The sequence below is a fragment of the Pinus tabuliformis genome, chromosome 8 (assembly GCF_031772625.1).
Source record: "Pinus tabuliformis cultivar Carrire ecotype Pingquan chromosome 8, CPIR1, whole genome shotgun sequence".
NCBI classification, from domain to species: Eukaryota; Viridiplantae; Streptophyta; class Pinopsida; order Pinales; family Pinaceae; genus Pinus; species Pinus tabuliformis.
In genome coordinates, this window is record NC_142294.1 from 1,823,114,948 (window position 1) to 1,823,125,278 (window position 10,331).

Below are 10,331 nucleotides of genomic sequence, written 5' to 3' on the forward strand. Positions count from 1 at the left end.
TCTGCAAGTAGAATTTCAATTCAGCAAGTAGCATTTTTATTCTTTCAGTCATTTTCATTCAATCAGAAATTTCATTTCTGCAAAGTACTTTCCAGCTTAAATTTTTTTTACAAAACCAACCCAAAAACATTTCTTTTCATCTCTCGTAGTAATAGGGACAATTTAGGGAAGGTTTTTCCAAATATCCCCACTATATCCAACATACAACCTTCTCTCTTCTTCGGTGGCTATGAACTGGAGAAACCTTTAGGTGAGAAACCTGACATATTTGAAGAACCTACAGGGGAAGAAGAAGAAGAGTAACCCATTCCTACTGAGCCAATGGCTGAAAACCAAAATGACAGAGGGAATAGAGAGAGAGTTGAGGATGCCTTGCCCATTAGGGAAACCAATGGGGATACTAAGATGAAGAATATAAACCCCTCTGCCCTACCTCATTTCCATGGCCTAACCACAAAAGACCCTGAAAATTTCCTATTTGAGTTTGTTGTTATAAGCTAAACCTATGACTATACGAATGATGAGAAAAATTTAAAACTATTTCCATCTACCCTCAAGGATGCATCATTACGCTAGTTCACAGGATTACCTGGAGATAGCATAACAACCTGGGCTCAGATGCAGCAGGCATTTAACAACAAATATCATGACTACTGTAGGTCAAAGGATACTAAAGAAGAAAATTTTAGGATGACCATAGGCCACGATGAATCCTTAGAAGACTATGAAGAAAGATTCCAGCTCAGATATAAAAGGGATAGGTGCACACTTGACCCTCAGTCTCTAAAGCTGGTCATTCTTAGGGGAGTAAGAGAAGACCTTGAGGATACCTTATAATTGTTAGCAGAAGGTGATATCTACCAATTACCCTATGAGGATATCAAGACTTTCTTTAGAAACCTTTCTAGGGTAGCTAGGAAAAATGGTATGGGTAGTCAACCTATGGCCAGTACATCATCTTCCAACTCATCCATTAAGGGTGAAATTGGAAATATGATGGAAGATTTCAAAAGTGAGATGCTACAAACCCTTGCCTTGCAAATGGACACCATGAACATCATAAGGAAGCAAAGAGAGCCTTGGCCATCTTTTTTCCTAGATGCACAAGGAGGCATCCTAGGAATGAATGTCCATTGAACTGTATTGAAATTTGCTCGGTCTGTGAAGAGAACCACTCCACAGAAAAGTGGCTTTCGTTACCCAGACTCAAATTTGTATATCAAGGAGCTAAAGGGGTAACTAAGTAGGTTTGCTACATTAACGAAACGAGGCTTCCTGGGCCTAGACCATACCAGTAAGGCATGCAAGGGTCATGCCATGCATATTACAACCCCAACCAAAACCCAACTATACCTTCTTAGGGACCCCCTGCTCAACCTTGTTGGTCTACACCCCCTCCTTGGTCCTATGCATCTCAATATCATTCCCAGCCAGCTAGCCAGTGATTTCAACCTTACGCTCCGCCACAACCTCAGTGGAATACATCACTCTAGGGGTTGAGGCCCCAATACAACAATGCCCTAGGTCTATTGCCTCCACCACCTGCCCAACCACAACTCCCACACTCTGCTTCACCAAAGCAACACCAGCCACCTTCCCAGCCGAATCCAAACCCCAACAATAGGCAGGCTCAACAAGTATACAGTGGAGAGACATCATATCCAGCTTATGCTGTAGAAATCTAGGAGATCAACCTAAGATCTGGGAGAATTCTCTCAGATAACCAACCTCCCCCTCCACGTAGCGAGGTTAAGGAAGAAAGAGAGGAAAGTAACCTTAAAGTAAATCCACACTTTCCTAAGAGATTATCCCAACCACTCTAGCCTACCCCAGAAGAAACTGAACTTCTGGGAGAATTGAAAAATCTATGTGTGAAGATCCCCCTTCTCTGGGAAATAAAAGATGTTCCCATTTACAATAAGTAGATTAAGGAGAAATGCTTCAAGCATACAGGAAGAAGAAAAAGGGATTCCCCTACCATTAATTCCATTGGGTAGCTATCTGACTTAATGCTAGGGAAGGTAATATGTCCGAAATATTTGGACCTTGGAAGCCCTATAGTAGATGTGCACATCAATGGCACCATTATCCCACACACTCTAATCGATCTTGGGGATGAAATTAATGTGATGACCAAGGAAACCATGCTCAAGTGCAACCTCCAAGGGTCATTGAGCAAGACCACAATAGTTATACAACTTGTAGACCATTCCACAATCACTCTTGAGGGAATTGCGGAGGATGTGATGGTCTCCATTGACTCCTGTGAGTACCTTGTAGATTTTCTAGTTCTTGAACCCAAGGCTAAGCTTATTGGTTACCCTCTCATCCTTGGGAGGCCATGGTTGGCCACAACCGATGCTTACATTAGCTACAGAGCTGGGAATATGAGCATCAAGAAAGGGCATATGTCCAAGCAGTTAGTCCTATACCCTCCTACTCAACCTTCTCTAGAGAATGATTTAATTTTATGGTCGGAGGAGGAGGAAGAAGATGAGGTTTATTCCGCCCAACTTTATGCTTTAGAAGCAACCATAGGAAGAGGACAACAAGATGAGGATGACTTGATTGAACACCTGCTCCATAGTCCAACTCATTGTTCATTATCATTTGAAGACGAAGTAATGGAAATCGAAAATAATCATCCAATTGACTTATGCTTGGCCAATTCCAACCCACTCCATGTCAAAACCGTAGAATTTGGCCCAGAGAAAGCCTTGAAAATTAATCCATTCCTTTCTGCACTCGAAGAGGAAAATCTATGCAACATGTTGAAAGAAAACCTAGAAGCCTTCACTTGGAGTTACAAGGAAATGAATGGAGTACACCCCTCATTGTCTACTCACCACATATACGTCAGAGAAGGTTGCAAGCCAGTCTGTAAACCACAAAGGAGGATGAATCTAGCTCTTAAATATATAGTCAAATAAGAACTGTAAAAGCTACTAGATGCGGGATTCATTTACCCTATCTTTGATAGTGAGTGGGTCTTCCCTTTACTATTAGTTCCCAAGAAAAATGGTAAGTGGAAGATTTGTATCGATTATAGAAAGTTGAAAAAAGCCACAAAGAAGGATCATTTTCTCCTACCCTTCATTGACCAAGTTCTAGACGGCCTGGCAGGGAATTTTTTTTTTTCTTTCCTAGATCGATTCAGTTGGTACAACCAAATCCAAATCTGCCTAGAAGACCACGATAAGACCACATTCACCTGTCCTTGGGGTAATTTTACATATAGGGTCCTTCCTTTTGGCTTATGCAATGCTCTTACCACATTCAAGAGAGAAGTCTTGAGTATTTTTGCCAAATTAGTACATGATGTGGTGGAAATTTATATGGATGATTTCACACCATATGGCTGTGATTTTCAAGAAGCCCTGACTAATCTAGGCAAAGTACTGCACAAATGCATTGAAATGAACCTGTCTCTTAGTCCTGAAAAATGTGAATTCTTAATGGCTTAAGGGACCATGCTAGGTGTTAGGACCTAAATCTACCTCAGGCTGAGAAAGGTAGGATCTAGGGTAACATCAAACCACACTTAACTTGGTAGCTAGCCCTACCAGGTCGAGAGAGGGTTCTCTCCTTGTCAATATCAGAAAAAGATGGCCAATAAAGCTTGAGATGACTGATTTAATGACTGATTTTAGGCTAGGTATGTGTATAGAGGTGTGTGATTGAATTTGATGATGTTTTGTTGGCTCAAATGTGAAAGGCAGATTTGGGTCTGAGGAATGAGGCTCAATTTGGCAGAGATCTCTATGGGGAAAGGTAGGAAAATGGTTTGGTACTTCAAATTGAGTGAAATGGAGAGCTTTTAGATAGGTGAGGAGTTGGATAGGGCATGAAAGTCTCAGGGATCCTCTTCAAACAGCTGAAAACATAGATAACTAAACAAACCCTAGGTAGAGCACTTCAATTTAAATGTATTCTACCTTTTATCCTTGTTTAATTTAGTTAAGATGAAACAAAGAGAGATAATGGCATACATAAATCACATGTGAACTTACAATTATAGAAGGAAAACACAACACCAAAGCAAGATGCCACAGGAATCCCATAGAGTACTACAAACCCTGGTCTATTCCTTTGCCAAAACTGCTGAAATAAATATACAATGAAGCTGCAAGCTTCCCAAAAGTCAAAAAATGCTAATGACTGAAAAATTACAAGATATAGGCAACCAAAAACTCATCCTAGCCTCTAGGGGTCGAGCTCATAAGTTTAGGATCTGTTCCAACAAAATCTAAACAGAGAACCGAAAAGTAGGCAGTGGAACAACTTGCCTCTAAAAACTAGGAAACTAATTCATTCAGTTGCAAACTACCTTTTCGTGGATGAATTTCCCTATATGAGTGAAAATTTAGCATAATTACATCAAAATCCATTATGCCACATTAAATTACATTATGATTTCGACAATTAGAAGGAGAAAAGTCAAACTGTGAAAAAGCTAAGCGAAAAACAGAGTTTTTGGCCAAAAATGAGCAAAATTCCTCCAACGCGCTGTGTTGATTTCCCTATGCATAGCACCTTTTTGCAACTGACGTTGGAGGTCTTCCTAGTGTCCAACTTTGCTCCAAGTTGGCTTGTTGGGAAGGTATACCTATCTAATTTCCCAACCAAGTGGAATTTTTGAATTTGGCCTCCATTTGCCCCTCCGAAACTGAGTTCTCCCAACACTACTTCTTGTGTGTCCAAAAAGGGGCAGAAAGGTCATTTTTTAGGTGTTTTGACCTTTTTGGAAGCTCAAAACCTGTCAAAATTTATTGGCCATTTGTAGGCATGCATATTTTTCCATGAAAAATCCAAAAATTTTGAGTTTTCCTCAAGAGGAGGTCCCCATCAAAAGCGAGTGCCAGGTGGCTAGGCACATTGGGCAGAAAAACCCATTTTTTAAGGAAAAAATTCCAAAATTGCAAAAAGTGTCCCAAATTTCTTGAAATTTGGGCTGAGTGTCCTTCATCAAGAGCTGTGTTGGGCTAAGGAAGCCTTAGCCAAGATCTGAAGTCTATCTTGCTCTTTTCGCTTCCTCGATGTTTTCTTCAACTTGGCCTTCAAGTTCTTGATTCTTGCCTTGCACACTTTGTTTCTCGGCAAGCAATGATGGGCCATGTGCCTCAAAATATTTTTCTCTTGGTTGGCCTTCCATAGCATCTTTTCTAAGTGGATTTTTCCCTCTCTAGCCAATATTGACGATCAGCATTGATTTCTTGTTCAAGGGATGTGATCTTGGCTTTCCTCCTCTTGGTAGCTTGCCGATTTTCTCGTATATTTTGTAGCTCCATGATAGTTTGCTGATCCTTGAGCTATTTGTTTCTTTGCTCCAAATATTTGATTATCCACTTGGCTCTTTCTGGGTTGAGAGACAAATGTTGAATTTCATCTTGTTGCTCCTGAATGATCTCTTTAAGCTTTGAGTTTTGTGAGCCCAAATCGGTGTCATCATCCTGAATAAGAATAAAATCTGTCTCCTGCCCTCCTGAAGGCCCCTCATCATGTAATGGTTACTTTCCCTTGTTCTGTACCTACTCTACTGATTGAGGAAATGAGACCCCTTCCACCCCAAGTGGAGATAATACTCGTTTTGCTGCTACAAACAACCTTCTAGTGCCCTTTTGATAAGTGACAAACACTGGCACACTAGTGGTTTGTGTCCCATGAATCTCCTGCTGATGTGAAGGTCCTCCTCTCTCATGAAAAATTGGTGGGGGAACTTGAGGACCTGCGAAGACCTCATGTGAGATGAAATCCTCCCATGAGATTTTCTGTAAACCAAGCTAATGCATGACCACAATTTTGATTAGTGCAAAATGATATATACTGTTTAACTGTTGCCGGGAAATCTTTCTATGCACTAAGGTGGTCATCTTCTCAATGTTTTGGCAAATAAAATAGGGGAGATTCGTCATTCTCACCCTAGTGAAGTGCATCAACAATCTGATGTGATAAGCACATAGGCGAGAATACTGACCCTCACAACTGAAATATTTAATTATGAGTTTCATCAAGGGAGAATTTGTGTCCTTCAGATATGTGAAGGGAACAACTCTACTGAGATGCCTCTGATAACCAGCCTTGATGTAAGGCTCATAATACTCTCTATCAATCTGCTGCCTTTTATTCCACTGCTCACCAACATTTGGAATGCTAGTTTCTTGAGAAATAGTCTCGGGTGTCAAGGAGAATGTCACACCTGCCAAAGTGACTTGACCATTCTGAAGATGTAGCACAAACAATCTAGCCAACTCATGATGGTACTGGACTCTCTCTACCATCTCAACTACGAGTGCTGGTTCTTCTTCTTATATTCAATATCTAACTAAGAGGGCAATGCAAGCTAGGCAGGGAATGACGGACGCTGGACATATATAATAACTATATATTGATATATATATTCTAAAGATGAAACAACAGACCATGCACCCTATACATGTCATCCATGTGGGGCTATGTAGGCAGCTATGCGGGGTGGCCTTTTCCCTGTGGTATGTCTGTCGGCTATGTTAGGTGCTTTCTTCTGTCAGCTATGTGAGGCTATTTCTGAATGTTGTATGAACCTCAAATCACAGAACTGATAACAAGATTGGTGTTGAAAGCATGTGACAGCAAGAGGACAGGCCTGCAGCTCGACAAGTGAAGCAGGCTCCTCCCGTATATGTTTACCACCCTTGTGAGGTCTCCTTGGTGCATGCATTTCTCTAGGAGAATCACTGAGTGTCTCCTCATCTCGGTCATAGGAAGGATTAGACGCCATTTTTACCAATGTTTGAGTTTTCTTGATGAGTATGAAGAGATTTATGGTGTCTTTAGTTTTTTTGCTGTCAAGGATGAGAATGTATGAGGGACTGTGGAGGGAAAGTGTATGAGGGGTTTTGGGAATATTGTTGTCAAGTTTCTGGGGAATAGAAAGGTTTTAGGGACAATAATTAGGGTTTGGGGAATTTTACTAGGGTTTGCGATAGTGGAATTTAGGGATATAGGGTTAATAATTTAGGGATATGGGGTTTAGGGAGTGGGTAGATGAAAATGTAATGAGAGGGAGGGAATGTAAGAGTGAGGGAGTGAAATGGCTAGGAGTGAAATTGGCAGCAAAACATACAATTTGAAAACCCTATGCAACTGTTTTTGGCAAGAAATGCAAAGAGGTAGGGTTTTGATTTTTTCTCATTAAATCACCATAAACACCAAGGTAACTCATTCATTGGTCATGGGAGAAATGTTAACTTACTTGAACACAAGGAGATTGAGCAAATTTTGCAATTTGGAGGAGTTTGTGGGTGAAATTGGGCCTGAAACCTTGTGTGCCGCACCACAAACCTAGTGCACCGTGCCCACTCAATGCGTCGCGCCTGTGCTAATTTTACACTGCAGAGGGTGGCCCAATGTGCCGCGCTAGATGCATGTGCCACGCCACAAACCCAATGTGTCGTGCTCCTGAATCTTCAAATTTGATGTGATTTTTTGCCTCCTTTGTGATTTTTGACATTTCTCTTGCTCACTCCTTCTCTTTTGGATGAAAATGAGCCTTTTGAACATGACAAATGGTTTGTATACAAAATATTATAATTTTTCACTTATCAAAAACCCACTTTGTAATGTTTGCATTTGACTTGCTTTTAAACTCTGTTTTTGGGTAGTTTGCTTTATTTTTGCCTTTAATAAACTGAATGCTTTGATTTTTTGTGTGCCTTGTAGGGGATTGAGTTGTTGAAGCTTAGCAAGGTGACCAGTGTTGCCACTGAAGTTATTACATATGAAAAAACTGAAATTACATCAAATTTATACATAAAAACATAAAATACTTTGCTTTTCCTCAAAACAGGGTTTTGAGGAAAAATTAATCACTGAGTGAGTGATTATGGAAATCATTGTTGTTGAAACTTTATTTGACCTCCTCATGTGCCTGCTGACCGTTATTGAGCATTTTGAAAACCTTATTAACGAAACCCTAGACCTAATGGGACATAAAACCCTAAAAATGACTTTTATAGATTTAAAGACAAAAATTAACTGTAGATGATCTAGATGAATGAAAATGGGCCAGCACATGAGGTAAAAGGTATAATAAGCCACTACCGTTAGATGATCCAAGACCCTAATGGAATGCAGCTGACCAGGTGAGACACCTAACATGCAATGCAACAACAGAATTTGATCACTGATGGAGGGATGAAGATACCAACACTAACATTGGCTCCAATGGGGATGGTAGCTCCTTAGAGGTGCCAAGAACTACAGATATCTAGGAAATTAGGAAGTGCCTTCGTCCATTGGGCTATGGAGTCAATAACTTTGACAAACCAAAACCAAACCCTTGACTCAATTTCAGTACTGAAATCTGACTCAAAACTGACTCAATTTCAAGATTGAAATCGACTGAAAGACCTGACTAAAACAATCCAAACCAAAATTGAAATCAAACTTTAGTTTTATAGCCTTCACCTCGGGCCCCAAACTGAATGAATGATGACAGTACACACTTGCAATGAAATAAAATAAACCTGTATGTACAACGATACATATGACAATAGAAAACATTTTAGAAATAGTATTGTTTGAGCAACCGACTGTTGACCGGCCCACCTAAACAATCTTCTCCATTCATTTCTTTCAAAAGTAAAGCATTTTGGCCCCTATATGCAACAATTCTGAAAGGTCCTTTCCAAAGATTCTCAACTTTCCATGCTTACCTTTATCTTCATTTCTCGCATCCCATTTCAACACTATATCTTCTATTCGAAACTTGTCCGCCTTTGCCTTTTGATCATATATTTTCTTGATTCTCTTTTGTAGGTTGAAAGAGTTCTAAAAAACCTCCTGTCTAGTCTACTTTAAATGGATCATTTGATTGATTCTTTGCAACAAATGGTCATCCTCGTTGCCAGCTTCCTGCAGAAGTTTAATCACCGGGACTGTGAGAGAGGTCGGGAATACTGTGTCAACAACATACACGAGCTCGAAAGGGGACATGCCTATAGATTTCTTTTGACTTACTCTATCTGCCCAAAGTGCATTAACCAACGTTTTGTTCCAACTCTTTTTGTTCGTTTCCGGCAGCTTTTGTATAATATTGACCAAAGATTTATTTGAGGATTGTGCCAATCCATTGCCTTGTGGATAATATGCAGTTGAGTGCCCCAAAGTAATTTAATATATATTACAAAAGTCAATCATTATTTTAGATTTAAAAGCTACTGCATTATCAATGATCAGCTTGTTTGGACAACCAAAACGAGACAAAATATTCTTTTCAAGAAATGGAATGATTACCGAATCAGTGGCATGCCTAGTGGGAATCACCTCAATCCATTTGGTAAAATAGTCTGTCGCTGTGAGGATCCACTTGTTCTACACTGATGAAGTAGGGTGAATATCGCCAATGAAGTCCAAACCCCACTGCTGAAATGGATCACTTACTTCAATTGGCTTGAGCAGTAAACGCTGCAATTTTCTCCTACCTTGAAAAATCTGACATTTGTGGCAACTTGTAACAGGTTTGTACACATAAGCAAAAAGAGTTGGCCAATAATATCCCACTCTCAAAATTTTGTTGGCTGTTGTCTTCCAGAAAATATGACCTCCACAATTTCCCTTGTGAAAGTCTTCCATAACCTGTTTTTCCTCTTCTTCAACTAAACAATTGAGCAAGACACCACTGGGATCTTTCCAGTAGAGTGCATTATTCATGATACAAAACTTGGCAGCCTTTAATTTCAGTGTCCTACTTTTGTTCTTAGCCATTCCAGGTGGTGGTGATAGATTTTGGAGCACATAAACAATGTCCGAATACCAAGGAGAAAGAAGAAAAAATTTTGATACCTGAGCAGGTGAACTTTCTTCATCTTCCTTGGACATAGCAGCAATGAGATTAATGTCCAAGGCATGCAAATTTGACTCAGCCATTAGTTTGGCTAGCCCCTATCCTTTGATGAGCTTTGTTGGTTTGATTTCCACGTCATATTCCAACAAAGTAGCGATCCATTTGCCTTGTCTCCCTTCTGGATCTGTTTGCACTAAGACATCTTTAACAACAACATTAGGGACATAAGCAAGGATGTGAGAATGCAAAATATAGACTCGAAAATATTTTAATGCCTTTACCAAAGCAAGAGCTTGCTTTTCAATAATATTATACTTTAAAGCTGCATCTCTTATCGTTCTGTTGAAAAAAGAAATTGGTTTCTTGAGCTGGTCTCTTTTCTGCATTAAGACCGCTGCCATTGTATGATCAGAGGCAAATGAAAACAAAATGAAATATTGAGGATAATTCGGGCTTATCAAAAATAGAGCTAAAGAAAGGGCCAATTTCACCAAATTGAAAGACTTAA